Source organism: Pelodiscus sinensis, unplaced genomic scaffold, assembly GCF_049634645.1.
Source record: "Pelodiscus sinensis isolate JC-2024 unplaced genomic scaffold, ASM4963464v1 ctg35, whole genome shotgun sequence".
NCBI classification, from domain to species: Eukaryota; Metazoa; Chordata; order Testudines; family Trionychidae; genus Pelodiscus; species Pelodiscus sinensis.
In genome coordinates this window covers 7482252-7496418 of record NW_027465908.1, presented here as the reverse complement: position 1 = coordinate 7496418, position 14167 = coordinate 7482252, and the positions used below count along the sequence as shown (strand labels likewise).

Genomic DNA, 14167 nt, shown 5'->3' with positions numbered 1-14167 from the left:
GGTCCCATGGTGTAAGGGGCAGCACTCAGGACTCTGAATCCTGTGATCTGAGTTCAAATCTCAGTGGGGCCTGCTAGAGCTCAGCTGGTTGTTACAAGTTTCAGGTGCTTCAGCTTCTATGTGCTGAGGGTCAACAAAGAGAGTTTTGTTCCTCTTGCTGGGTGTCTGAGGTCCTCTGGAGCTCCATCTCCAGACTGAGCAGGCGGGAAGGGCCAGATGCCTTCACACCTGCAGGGCAGGTCACCCACCTGACCCCTGAGCTCAGCCTGTGCTGGAGGCAGCCAGACAGTGTGAGCAGGTCAGAGGGAGGATTGGGGGAAGGGTCCTGAGTCCTGGCTTCCAGCCACGCACCTTGGCAGAAAGACCAATGGCCCCTGCACAAAGTGCATTGTGGGAATAAGAGTTGGGGCAGCAGGAAAGGGGCCGGCCCCTCAGCACCAGGGCACAGGCAGGCGAAGATGGGAGTGAATCCTGCTACCTCTGCCATGGCTTGGCCCAGGAGGGCTGGGGTCTAGCAGCTTTTCACCCAGCTTTGTGGGATGCCAAGTAGGAAGGGGCCTCTGGAGGCTCATAGCCCCCTGGCCTGCTGTGTCTGTGGAAAGGGGGGAGAGGACACACACTTGTCACTGGGGAACAGGGCGCATGGATCCCACTTGTTCCTGCAGAAAATGAAACAGGCTGAGCATTTTGCAGAGAACAGGCCAGAGCCCTTCTCCTGTCCCTGGAGAGATGGAAATGGGGCCGTTCCTTGTGGGGAAAGAAGTGGGTGTGTCAGGAGTGGGGTTCGAGTTCAAACCTCTCCAGAGACCAGAACCCCACATTAGGGGCAAGAAAGAGCCTTGAGTCAGGCAGTGGAGAACACTTGGCTCCTGTTATGCTGGGATGGGATATTAGGAAACTTTTCCCACACAGCCTGGCTAGCTCACTTGGTAGAACATGAGACTCTTAATCTCAGGGTCATAGGTTCAAGCCCCATGCTGGGCAGTGCCCTTCCTTAACTCACATTCTCATCCTGTGAGCAATTGGCTCTCAGTTTTCACCAGGGTTTTAGAAAGAAAAAGTCTAGTCCTGGGGTCCAGCTTTAGTAGAACCAGAGAGAGAACCAACTGCAATTTCCATCTTCTGAGGAGAAGGGAAGAGGATTTTCTTCTCCTCAGTTCTCGCCACATCAGCCCAGGGGGAGAAAAAATAACCCTCCGCCCGCTGATTGTCCCCTGTCAGCTTCTGTAGCTTCACCTTCTTCCACAGCAGCTCCAGCTTTGAGCTACAAATATCAAGGGGCTGGTGAGGAAATTAGGCGCTTCCCTGAGAACAAGAGGTGGAGTGTTCACAAGGAGCATGTGTATACTTGGAAACTATTTTGAAATTGCTTAAATCAACATAATAACTTCCAGTCTATAAAATAGAAATAGTGTGTCCTCAGTATGGGGAAGCCTCAGATTTAGTCCGAGGCAGGCTCTGTTAATGTTCATTTCTGGGGGCATGGAATTAAAAACAGAGACGCAAGGCTGGGAGCAGCTGAAGCCAAGAGCCCTGTTCTACTGTGTCAACAACCTCTGAGGTGACATGAAATCCCCTCTCCCACTTCTAACCCTGAAATATCATCAACTTTATTATGTCATTCCCGGCCTCTTGATACAGCCTTTGAACTCTGACTGCAGATATTGGCCTGCCAGAGATGGAGAGATGCCAAAAGAGACTAAGCCACATTGACTAAGGCTTCTGCCACTGCCTGGGATTCAACCAGGCACCTTTAGATCTTCAGTCTAACACTCTCCCAACTGAGCTACGTTGGCAACTGCTGCAAGTTTTCTGAGGCCCCTATTTCTCTCAGGCATATTTTTCTCTCAGCAGAATACAAGAAAGATGCTGCTGCCAGTGGACCTGCAAGGCAAGATGAGCTTTGCCTGCCCCCCTCAGCCTGACTTGCACTTGGCCCCATTCCTGCCTCTCTTCCCGGGGTGTTCTAGTGGCTGAAAGGGACTGTGGCTGCCAATGCAGGGAAGAAGATGGGCGGGGGGTCATGTTCCCTCTGAGATTTTCCATCCATGGGTGGAGTGAGTTTCATAATGTGCGCCACTAGTGAGGTCGTTTGCGCTTGTGCGGATGTGGGCTACTGTGGTACCCGCCAGCTACTCACAAACAGCTTAGCTAAATATAGCTTGATAATTGTATAGAAGAAAAATACTGAAACAAGGGATGTCATTCCTGGCCACTTGGTAGAGCCTTCAAACAGACTGCAGGGCTAGGTCTACACTGGGAGGTTTTTGCGCAAGAAATCCAGAACCCAGGCCCCTTCTCCTGTCACTGGAGAGATGGAAATGGGGCCGTTCCTTGTGGGGAAAGAAGTGGGTGTGTCGGGAATGGGGTTCGAGTTCAAGCCTTTCCACAGATCAGAATCCCCCACTGGAGGCAAGAAAGAGCCAAGTCAGGCAGTTGAGAATGCTTGGCTCCTGCTACCGTGTAATGGGATATGAAAAAGCTTAGTGTAGCCAGTCAGGCTAGCTCAGTTAGCAAAACAACATAAAGCTCTTAATGTCAGGATCATGGGTTCAAGCCCCGTACTGGGCAATGACCTTCTTTAACTCACATTCTCAGTCTACAAGCAATTTACTCTCAGCTTTCGCCAGGGTTTTAGAAAGAAAAAGTCTAGTCCTGGGGTCCAGCTCCAGTAGAACCAGAGAGAGAACCAACTGCAATTTCCATCTTCTGAGGAGAAGGGAAGAGGATTTTCTTCTTTTCAGTTCTAGCCACATCAGCCCAGGGAGGAGAAAAAATAACCCTCCGCCTGCTGATTGTCCCCTGTCAGCTTCTGTAGCTTCACCTCCTTCCACAGCAGCTCCAGCTTTGAGCTACAAATCTCAAGGGGCTGGTGAGGAAATGAGGAGCTGACAACTCAGGTTAGTGGATTCCCTGAGAACAAGAGGTGGAGTGTTCACAAGGTGCAGGCCCCTTTTAGAAAGAGCTAGTAACAAAACAGTCATCCAAGTTCCACACGCACCAAAGTGTGTTTCTGTGGTGTAGTGTTTATCACATTTGCCTAACATGCAAAAGGTTCCTGGTTCAAAGCCAGGCAGAAACACAAGGCCTTCTGTTATTGCTGCTTCCCCTGGGTGACCAGGTAAGTGCAGCTGCTGCTGAGCAGCCTGTTCCTGGGATGAGCCCAACTCCCATGTGACAGAGACCCCCCTCTGTTAGCTGATGTTAGCTGAGAATGCCTCTTGGTGCCAGCCTGGGAAGGGGAGATGAATCAGGCCAGGCAGCTGCTGGAGGCTTGTGGCTTGGCCTTCCCTGCCCTGGGAGGCTGGTGCATTGGGCAGGCTCTTCCTGCTGCCTCCCTTGCGTGACTTGCCCAGTGTCCACAGGCCAAATGTCGGAAAAGCCTCTTCCAAAAAAAAGCAGAAGAAAAAGCTGCACAAACTGAAACTGGGTTTTGAAATTTGCGTAGCGTTTTCCAGAAGAGCAGTGCAGTGTAGACACAGCCTGAGTGTTGCTCAGCACTAGTAGGAGACAGGAAGGGACAAAAGGGTCTAACGGCACCTGCAGCCTTTCAGAACAACCCCCAGCCCCTACCCCAAGGACCAGCCCTTCCCTCCACCCTCACTGGGGTCTGCTGGGAACTGTCTGGACTCAAGCCCACCCCAGTGTCAGCCTAAGGACTGCCTGTGTCAGTGACATCACAAGGGGCTTTTGCAGAACCGCATCTTATTGGCTAATGGAGTTTGGAAGGCGGTGACCTCACAGAGAGTCCATGACAATGGCCAGGTGGGACAGGCTGCAGGGCAGGGGCCATCTCAGAAACCCCCCATGGCTTTGCTGCAGGGAGTCTCCTTCCTTAGTGTTGCCCTTGTGGCCTTTTTGGAGAATTCTCATTTCCCAGGACTAGTTGACCTAGATGCCAGACGTCCCTGTGGAGAAGGGAAGAGCCTCCAAGAAGGCCACACTTTCTACAGCAGGGGAATTAGCTCAAGTGGTAGAGTGCTTGCTTTGCATGTGAGATGCAGTGGGATCGATGCCCACATTCTCCAGTGTTGGGAGAAATCCCTGTTTTCCTTTTTACTGTCAGAGCCAGCCGGGGGCTAAGTGGCTCCAGTAGCCCCCTCCCGCTCCTCACCATTTCCTACTTGCTGTCCCCAAAAGCCAGCCACACTGGGGCAGGGAGCTGCTGGACACCAGCCTTCATGGAACTTCTTCTCAGCTTGGGAAAGGGACAAGCAAGGGGCAATGGGACAGAGGTTTATGCGATGACGACAGGGGTGCAGAAAGCAAATAAATTATTTTTTCTCCTACTCAAGAACCAGGCTGACAGAATGAAACTGATCAGTAACCAAGTTAAAAATAGACCAAAAGGGAGCATTTTTGCACCCAGTGGAACTCCTTGCCAGAGGATGTTGTGAAGGTGAAATCTACAAGAAGGTCCAAAAAAGAACTGGATAATTTAATGCAGGAAAGGTCAATCAATGGCATTTAACCAGGATGGACAGGGCAGGTGTCCCTAGCTGGTGTATTGCAGAAGCTGGGAATGAGCGACTGCAGGGATCACTTAACAACTGTCTGTCCTGAGGATTCCCTCCGGACAATGAAATTGGCTGCTGTCCTGAGACAGTATCCTGGGCTAGTTGGACAACTGGCATGGCCCAGTCTGGCTGCTTTGATGTTCTGTTTGGCTGTTCTTGTCCCCTCTGGGCAAAGGAGAATGGGCCCGCAATCCTGAAGTGGACAGAAAATGGCCTGCGAAAGGCTGGTGTAGGTGAGCAAAAAAGTGTGTTTCAGGTGTCCCTGATGGTCTAGTGGTTAGAATACAGCACTTTCACTGCTGTGGTCTGGGTTCGATTCTCAGTCAGGGAAACCAGACTGAAATTTCACATGGCCACTGCCTTGTCATTTTTCTCACCTCATTTCCACATGTTACAGCAGCTGAGACCCAAGAGGTTACTTCCGGCTCCTTCCCACCTCTCCCTCACTGCTAAAACAACACTTGCCATTTTCAGAAGGGACACAGCTGGTGACTCAAACTGCCCCTCCCCTCTCCCATGTGGGCAGCCCTGCAGGAAGCTCTGTGGCACACACAGCACTAGCCCAGCGCAGTGTCAGGTCGGCACAAGATCCATTGGTTCAGTTTGGTTGTTGAAAGAGACAACCCAGAACTGGCTCCAGCCCCCACTCAGTAACCTGGGGAAATGACCCACCAGGCCTGGGCCCCTCGGAGAGGCAACGATTCCCCCCTGGCCAGGGCAGAGCCTCCCTCTGACACAGTCATGGAGCCTTCTCCCCCTGGTCCTGCCTCCCCCTTCACTCAGCTCTCACTGCTCGGTGCTGCCAGGGAGGGGCCTCCCTGCGAGAGCCGCCTGGGCAGGTTCCTGCCACAGAGACACGTCCCAGAGCAGGACGGATGCTCAGACCGACACTGAGTGTTGCTCAGCGCTGGGGTGAGACAGGGAAGGACAAAAGGGTCTAACGGTGCCTGCAGCCTTTCAGAACAGCCCCCGGCCCCACCCCAAGTATCAGCCCTTCCCTCTGCCTCTGATGGGCTCCACTGGACACTGCCTGGACTCAGGCCTCCCCGGTGCCAGCCTAAGGGCTCTGGAGAAGACAGGGCAGCTCCAGGGGCGGAGTCCAGAGCCCCTGGCTGGGAAGGGATCAGGAAGCAGCTTTGAGGCTGGGCTGCTGCACAGTTTAGGCAGGCGTGGGCAATGACTTTTGATGGGGAACCACTCCCAAGCCTGCACTTTTCCATGCTATTATCGGAGGAGGTGAGGGTCTGGGATGGAGGCTGGGTGCAGACAGGAGCCTGGGGCAGAGGACTGGGGTGCGGGAATGGTTGCATGGTGTTGGGTTGTGACTTGGGGCAGAGGATTGGGGTGCAGGATCTGGGAGGGGTGTGGGTTCAGGTGGGGGGACAGGGTTTGGTTTAGGTGCGGTACCCGGGGGTTGAGGGAAGGGAGGGGCTGGGGTGTCAGTCAGGCTCTGGCTGGGAGACTTACCTGGCTCACTCCCGGCCAGCAGCCCAGCACATTTCTCAGGCAGCCTGTCTGCCTTGTCCCCACACAAGCTGCAGGGGCCATCTGGGTCGATGAATAAGACCCTGAGTGGAGGGGGGATGATGCTTCATATGGCCAGAAACCAGCCAATGGGATTGTGCTGGGAACAGGGACACTAACTGCTCAGCAGTCCCTGTTCTCAGCAGCTTGCGGGGGTGGGGCAAGCAGGGAGTGTCTTGATGGGCTAGATACAGCCCGCTGGCCTGTATTGCCCAGGCCTGGCTTAGAGGGAACCTTGGCTCTGGGGGAGGGGCGCTGTGGAAAGGCCAGTCTTGCCTTCCTGGGCAGGGCATGGTACCTGCAGCCTTTCAGATCAACCCTCAGCCAACAACCCAAGAACCAGCCCTTCCCTCCACCCTCACTGGAGTCTGCTGGGAACTACCTGGACTGAAGCCCACCCCAATTTCAGCATTAAGGATTGCCTGGAAATGAGAAAGCAGCTAAAGTAACACTGGTGGGACTTGAACCCACAGCCTTTGACTGTCTAGTTGGGCTCACACTAGCCACTACAGCATAAATGCCCAACAGGCTTTCCATTGTACCACAAAGCTTGAGGGACTGCTGAGTTTGTTATCTCCACTCTCTGCTTTGCAGCACGGCAATTGCTGGGGGAAAAGAAAGGGGAGCCAGGTCTGTCTCTTTTGGGAGAGCAGGTACCAAGAGGGAGGGGGCCACTGAGCACCCAACAGTGAAAATAAGGATAAGAACTGAGCTACAGTTGGAGAATGTGGCCATGGATCCCACTGCCTTTCGCATGCTAAGCAAGCGCTCTACCTCTTGAGCTAATTCCCCTGCCTACAAAAGATTTTGCTACCTCCCCTACCTTGTTCTGGAGCCCTCAACATCGCTGCCGCTGCCCAAGGCTCCGTTCTGAAAGGGCCACTTGTGAGACTGACACCCGTGGGCCGGCTAGCTCGGAGGTTTAGGACGTGGTGCTCATATCACACTGACGCGTTTTAAGAGCAAGCCCCTTGTTTCAAACCATAACGGGCTCGCTATTCCCTGCATGGCAGGAGGAGGGAGGGATGTTTTGGAACAGCGATTTATTTCAAAGTAAGTGCTGTGTAGCCAGCCCCAAATTACAAAATAAGCTATTTCAAAATAGGCGCATTGATGATTTTGAACTATGGGACGCACCCCTAGTGAGTTAGAGCTGAACCCTGCCCCCAGCTCCCTGCTCCACCCACCCACGTACTGACTCCCTCGCTGCCATGGGGCTGTTTGCATTGGCCTCTTTTCTCTGTCGCCAGGCTTCAGCCAGGACTGAGAGCCAGGCAGGAGAATGTGACCCGGCTCCCTGCACCTGGGCCCTGCATTTCTCATCCCTTCAGAGACACTTGTTAGTGGAGGAATAAATCACAGTCACATGAGTGTAGATTATGAAACTTTGTTGTTGTTGTTGCCTTGGAAACTCCCCACAGACCTTCCCCTGGGGGCCCCGGCAGCCGCTCACACCGCACAGCTCACTTCGAGGTGAGGGTGCTGTGTAGACGTGCCCGTCCTGTTGAGGGGCAGCTTGCTGGGGGGAGGCTCTGGCCACTTCCTTTCCTTGTCTCTCTCAGGGTGTGTCTACACTGCAGGGCTACATCTACACTGCAGGCTTTTTGTGTAAGAGCAACTGCTCTTGTGTAAAAACTTGCAGAGCGTCTACACTGCAGGCAGGTTCTTGCGCAAGTAAATTTATAGTGCAGCATCAGACAACAGGGCTTCTTGCGCAAGAATTATTCCTCTCCATGTGAGGAATAAGCCCTCTTGTGCAAGAACACGTCCACAAGGAGGCAGTGTGGATGGGCAACAGGGGTTTCTTGCTCAAGAAAGCCCGATATCTAAAATGCCCGTCAGAGCTTTCCTGTGCAGGAGAGCGTCCATACTACCATGTGTGCTCTTGCAGAAAAGCACTTCTCTTGTGCAACAGCACATGGCAGTGCAGAGACACTGTTACGCAAGACCTTTTGCACAAGAACTCTTGCACAAAACAGTTCTTGAGCAAGAAGTCTGCAGAGTAGATGTAGCCAAGGGGTGTTTGGGTTTGTTACCAGCACTGAGCTTCGTACAACAAACCAGGGAACATTGTGAAAAGCCAAAACCTTCCCACCCTGGGTGTCCTTGGCCAGCCAGCAAGTGGCAGAAAGGTTCCCTGAAGAGCTGACTTCAGGTGATTTGAAACAAACCCTAACTGCTCAGATGAGGTGGCCGAGTGGTTAAGGCGATGGACTGCTAATCCATTGTGCGCTGCACGCATGGGTTCAAATCCCATCCTCATCGGGTGTTAGTAGACTTCTCTCTTGCTTCTCCCAGAAGTTCAGTGCCAGCCCCTCCTGTATCCCTGCCTGCCCCAGCCCCTCCCACTGCAGCCTGGGGAAAGGGGAAATCTCCACAGAGACACTCCCAGCTGGGACCCTCAATCCCTTCTGCCCTCAAGGGGAAACCTCACAAAGGAGATTCCAGGCAGCCAGGCCATGGGGGTCTCTGAGATTGCCCCTGTCCCACCTGGCTGTTGCCAAGGTTGCTCTGTGAGGTCACTGCCTCCCAGCCAATAAGCTGAGGCGCTGTAAAAGTTCCTTGTGATGTCACTGCTGCCTTGCAGGCTCATGTCCTGCCCCTGGCCAGCCCCTTGGCATGTGTGAGCTCCTCTCCCTGCCCCCCTCACTCAGGGCTGGTTCTGGGGCTCAAGCAGGGAACATCAGAGGCTGCTCAGGGGGCCACATTGCTAGGCCAGGGGCCCTCCTGTGGGGCTGTGAGTGTTGCTGTCCCTGCTGTACAGACATGGCCATAGAGCCTCAGGAGGCTGCAGCGGTGGGAGACACTTCCCTGGTTTCGGGAGGGAGACGAGCTGTCAAGGCCCATGACTCGGAGCCAGCTACCGATACCCATGGAAAGCTGATTTTCAGAGGGGTGTGATCAGCCCTTCCTGTGTATCTGGCTACTTCAAAGGGACTAAATCAGGAGTTAAAAGTTGAAGAAGGGACAGTTAGAAGGTGAATTTCTGTCTCTGGCACTGTCCCACCTGACAAAGAATTTACATTCCTCTGCTTTCTGAGACAGTTGGCAAGGATGCTCCACAGTGGTTCTCTCTCTCTCTCTCTCTCGCTCTCTCTCTCTCTCTCTCCCCCTCTCTCTCCAGAAGCTGTTCAGACCCCTCACTAGCCAATGCTGGTGTTAGGTGCAGATCTGAGTGCTAAAAGCCCAGGTGTACAAAGTCAGAATGAAGGGATGCATTTTGCTGTAGCAGAGCAGGGTCTGTCTGTAGACAAAGCAGAGCCTGAGGATGAGAAGGCCCAGGAGAGGCAGAGACTCCAGAGCAGTGGGGCTAGTGATTTGGTCTGGCAAACGGACAGAAAATCACCAGGCCCTGAGCATGGTGCGGGTAAAGCCCATGGGGACTACCTAGTCCATCAGATTTTATTATTTTCCTTGTTTGGGGGTTTAGAAATCACGTCTGAGCTGGTGGATTATTCTTATTGTGTGTAACTAAGCATTGCAGCCCAGGGATTTTCCTTGCATAATTAATTGGGGTCCGTTTTTGCCCAAGAGGCTTTTGCGCAAAGAGGAGCTGTGCAGACTGGGGCTCTTCCTGCCTCCTGCTTCCCCTGGCTCCAGCCTGAAAGGGCTCTAAATCGAGGTAGCTCGTCTACACTGGGGAGCCTGCCTTGGACTATTCTGAGGTTTCCCTGCAGTGTAGACGCGCTATTTCGAAATAAGCTATTTTGGAATAACTATTCAAGACCAGCTTATTCCAAAATAAATGTGCCGTGTATTCATAGCCAGAGGGATGAAGCAGCAGGAGGGAAGCCAGCAGTGCAGAGGCCAGCTGGAAAACTGAGTATCCCAGGTACCCACACACACAGTACCATGTAGGTCAGGACTTTGAATCCTACAAGCTGTGTTCAAATCTCAGTGGGAGCTGCTGGGGTGAGCTTGTTGTTGTGAGGTTTTTCACACTGCACGTCTATGTCTAAACTGCAAGCTTTTTGCACAAGAATAGCCGTTCTTGTGCAAAAACTAGCGGAGTGTTTACCCTGCATGTGCATTCTTGCACAAGAAAATGTGCAGTAAACCATTGGAAAAGATGGCTTCTTGTACAAGAGTTATTCCTCTCCCCATAACGAATAAGCCCTCTTGCACAAGAAGGCAGTGTGCACAGGCAAGAGGGATTTCTTGTGCCAGAAACCCCTATGGCTAAAGTAGCCATAAGAGCTTTCTTGCACAAGAGAGTGTCCATGCATGTTCTTTGTAAGGATATATAGCACCTCATAGAGCTGGGAAGAGCCTTGAGAGGTCAGCTAGTTCTGTCTCTGTGCTCATGGAAACTCCAAGAACCATCCTTTACAGCTTTGCCTCGGATTGCTAAATGGTTACCTCAATGATTGAACTCATAACTCTGGGTTTAGCAAACTAATGCTCAAACCACTGAGCTATTCTGCTCTCCTGGGCCAAAGCCAATGGCCGTGTGGATGTGCTCTTGCACAAGAACTCTTCCCCAAAACAGTTCTTGGGCAAGAAGCCTGCAGTGCAGATGGAGCCTAAAGTTTTTCATATTTTTTGTTTTAAAAATATTTCAAACAATTGTTCAATGTGCCCCAAGCCTGGAATTGTGCTGCAGCCACCTCCCTCACTACCGTCGCTGGCTCCTGGGGCACGCTAAGGATAACAAAGAGACAGAAATTCCCTCTTCCGAATGCACATTCCTCAATTTTAGGTGCCAGATTCAAGCCCTTGGAAGGAGCCAGAAACACAGGAAGGGCTGATCACACCCCTCTGAAAACCAGCTCTCAGGAGGCACCTCCAGCTGCCCCCAAAGTGTGGGTCACCCCACACTAGCCATGGGTGAAACTCAACACCTGGACATTTCATCTCCCTCCCAAAGCCAGGGGCTTGTTCCCACAGTTGCAGCCTCAGCAGGGAGCCGCACTGGCGCTCACTGCTCATAGGGAAGGGAGCGGGTCCCACAGGATCTGGGGCTGGTGGGGAATGGCTGGTTGTCACTGAAGGGGAAGGATAAAACGCAGCCACGTTGCCGAGGGCAGGGAGAGCGGCTGTGGCTGGCCTGGCGGCCCTGTGGGACGTCCCTGGGGGAGCTCTGCAATGTGACCCTGGCTCCCAAGGCAGCAAGTGCAGAATCCCCCTTGGGGAGCGCGAGAGGCTCCGACCGGCCTGGTCTGAATCCATCTGACAGGCTGGACGACCCCGATGCTGGAGTGTCAGAGCCCCTGTCAACCGGCCTGTGTTTGTCCCCTCCCCCACCAGGCAGGGCAGGACCCACACTCCCAGCAGGGAGTTACAGGCACGTCTCTCGCACCCAGAGCACTGGGACGACCATGGAGCAGGACTCACTGGCCAGTGTGTGGTACCCAGGGACTTACAGTGGGAGTCAGAGCCCTGCCCAGCCAGTGCCAGTCACCTCTGCACCCGCTCCAGGCTTGTGGTTTCCTTCTCCCTAACAAGCCTCCCCAATCAGCCTTTTCCTGAACCAGCAGTTTTATGGGTGGCCAGGGGAGGCCTCTTCTGTGTCTCAGAAGTGATGTGTAAAAGGGAAGTCAAATCCCCCGGAGCCATTGATTCCCCTATGAGGGGCACGTACAATATACATACATTGCTAATGCTTAGATATATTTGCTATTTGTATAGGAGTAAGACATGACAAAGGTCAAGGCCTGTCACAGGTAATAACTTATAATAAGGAGACGAGGGGAAGTGAAACCAGTCTTCTGTTAAGTAGAGATATGGATAGATTCCACATCCTTTAAACTTGTGACCGGCTCAAGCAGGAAAGGGAAAAGGGAAGTATGGCTTGCCCATTGTTCAGCAAGAGTGAATGAATGTAATACAGCTGTAACCGCAAAGTCAGCAAGTAGGCACTGTATTTAACCTCGTTTGGAAAATTAACCTGACCTATAGGAATGCTAAACGTCAAAAAATGAAGTAACCTATCATGTTAAGGCACCTAAACCAGGAAGGATGTGAACCCTATAAAAACCCCTGCATATGAGATGTTGGGGGTCGGCTCTGATTTGAACATTGAGTTCCTTAGCCTACCGTGGTTGCAACCAATAAACTTGAGTTGGACCCAGCCTGAAAGTGTGACTCTCTTCTTGGGGTAAATCAGACTAGCCTCCAAGGGGACGAAACCTTGCAATTTATGCAACAGAAGCACATAGGAAAATATGACTAAAGGGCACAGCAAGGCACCACTGGGAATTCATGGAACTTCTTCTCAGCTTGGGAAAGGGACGACTAAGGGGTGATGGGAAAGATATTTGTGCTGTGAAAACAGCAGGACCCCCAGGGAAACTGGTAAATAATCCCAGTGCCCAGGCGTGATGTTACCTGCCCCCACACAATTCACACGGCAAACCTGGCTCCCAGAGTACAGGGGGAGTCTGTGGGCTCATTGCTGGGCCATGGGGTGAAGCGGGAAACCAGCCTCTTCCTGTGGGGCCTGTGAGTGTTGCTGAATCTGGGCCCCTGCACCTGGGCAATGGCAAACAAAAGGTCTGGGGGCCACACAGAGACCCCGCTGGGCTGAGCAGGAAGTGTCTGGGACTTTGCTTTGTCTTTGCCTGTGGGCTTGTCTGTCTGCAGCCTGGAAACCTCCTGGCTCCTCAGACCACTGGTCTGGATGGTGCGTTACAGACGTCGGAATAATGGAATTGCTGTGTAGACGCTCCCATTGTTATTGCAGTATAATGGCCGTTATGCCCAAGGAACGCTGCTGTGTAGATGCAGCCTCAGAGAAATGCTTTCATGAGCATGTGGGAGGAGCAAGGGCTCCTACAATGTCAGGAGAAATGAGGAAATGAGGTCACCTCTCTAGACATAAAAGAGATGATATAAGAAAAGAGGATGTGTCAGGAGTGGGATTTGAACCCACACCTCCATTTGGAGACCAGAACACCCAGCTAAGGGAAAGACAGGTCCTTGAGTCTGGTGCCTTAGACCACTCAGCCATTCTGACACCCATGCAGACGCCTCCAATGGCAGTTTTCTTACATGTGTGAGTTGCTCGGGGAGGCAGCAGGAGCACCTCTCTTTCCCCATCTAACAGCTGCTCTACAGCCCAGGTGGGTTTATCCCCACTCACCCTCATCTACCGTTGCGAGGTGTTTTGCAGGGAGCTGACAAGAAAGAAAAGAGGAGAAAACTCTGGCCGGCAGAACTGAGGCTTTGGATTCTCCTGTGCCAGGGAGTCTGTGTCAATGCGCCTGGGGATCCAGAGCTGGGTGGCTCCTGGGCTTGTTGGCTCCAGACCAGGGGTGTCTCTTCTGCAGGGCGATGCTTGTTCCCGGGGCTAACGCTTATCTCTGGGACACACTTTGTGCAGGGACCGTTGGTCTTTGTGCCACAGCACGTGTCTGGGACGTGGGAGTGAGGAACCTGCCTCAAATAGACACGTACCCGCCCCCAGCAGTGTTCTGCTTGAGACCCCGGAGCCCTGGCTTTGACTGGTGCCTGGCACGTGGGGAATTAGATCTAGGGTTTCTAGAGCCCCACAACAGCTGCTGCTCACATGCAGATGTGCACATCTGTCTGGGGTTACTGGGCTCCTGGCCTGCTTCCTGTCCCTGCCAACCTGGGCAAAGCGGCATCACTGGCTCAGGGGTTCCTCTCCTCAGTGCACTGCAGAGAAAGCCCTTGTGTGTCACTGACACACTCCCCAAGTACCTACCTTGAGTCTCCCACACTCCACTCCACACTTTAATTTCTTACAGGTACTGTCCTATCACAACCCCTCCCCCAACTTCCTGCCTTGAGCGTTCCCCTGCCCAAGGGGTGGTGCCCAATAGAACAGTCCCTGTAAGAAATGTGTCACTTTCATCCCTGGGAGCAGCTCAGCCATGCAAAGGGGCTGCCTGGGGCAGGACATTAGCCCTGGAGGGCAGGGGTGGGTGTGGCAGTGACATCACAAGGGCCTTTTGCAGCCCCTCAGCTTATTGGCTAACGGAGGTTGAGAGCCTGTGTGGGGGCAGGAAAGTAGCTGCCTGAGAAATGTGCTGGGCTGCTGGCCGGGAGTGAGCCAGGTAAGTCTCCCAGCCAGAGCCTGCCTCTGGCACCCCAGCCCCTCCCTTCCCCCACCCACTGGTACCCCATGTACCAGTTAGTTGGGAAACTAACACAGCGAGGCACAG

General features: G+C 53.1%; 7 non-coding genes across 7 annotated transcripts; 5 read left to right on the top strand and 2 right to left on the bottom strand.

The window, feature by feature from the left end:
- On the top strand, positions 1-72 carry TRNAQ-CUG (transfer RNA glutamine (anticodon CUG)). The gene has a single exon. It is a non-coding gene; the product is annotated as a tRNA-Gln (tRNA).
- An 839-nt stretch (positions 73-911) lies between these two features.
- Positions 912-984, top strand: TRNAK-CUU (transfer RNA lysine (anticodon CUU)). Its single transcript has one exon. It is a non-coding gene; the product is annotated as a tRNA-Lys (tRNA).
- Positions 985-1723: 739 nt separating this feature from the next.
- On the bottom strand, positions 1724-1796 carry TRNAF-GAA (transfer RNA phenylalanine (anticodon GAA)). Its single transcript has one exon. It is a non-coding gene; the product is annotated as a tRNA-Phe (tRNA).
- Positions 1797-3009: 1213 nt separating this feature from the next.
- On the top strand, positions 3010-3082 carry TRNAV-AAC (transfer RNA valine (anticodon AAC)). The gene has a single exon. It is a non-coding gene; the product is annotated as a tRNA-Val (tRNA).
- A 1694-nt stretch (positions 3083-4776) lies between these two features.
- Positions 4777-4848, top strand: TRNAE-UUC (transfer RNA glutamic acid (anticodon UUC)). The gene has a single exon. It is a non-coding gene; the product is annotated as a tRNA-Glu (tRNA).
- Positions 4849-8224: 3376 nt separating this feature from the next.
- On the top strand, positions 8225-8306 carry TRNAS-GCU (transfer RNA serine (anticodon GCU)). The gene has a single exon. It is a non-coding gene; the product is annotated as a tRNA-Ser (tRNA).
- Positions 8307-12887: 4581 nt separating this feature from the next.
- On the bottom strand, positions 12888-12996 carry TRNAL-CAA (transfer RNA leucine (anticodon CAA)). Its single transcript has 2 exons — positions 12959-12996; positions 12888-12933 (listed from the first exon to the last, which is right to left on the bottom strand). It is a non-coding gene; the product is annotated as a tRNA-Leu (tRNA).
- Between the last annotated feature and the right edge of the window lie 1171 nt (positions 12997-14167).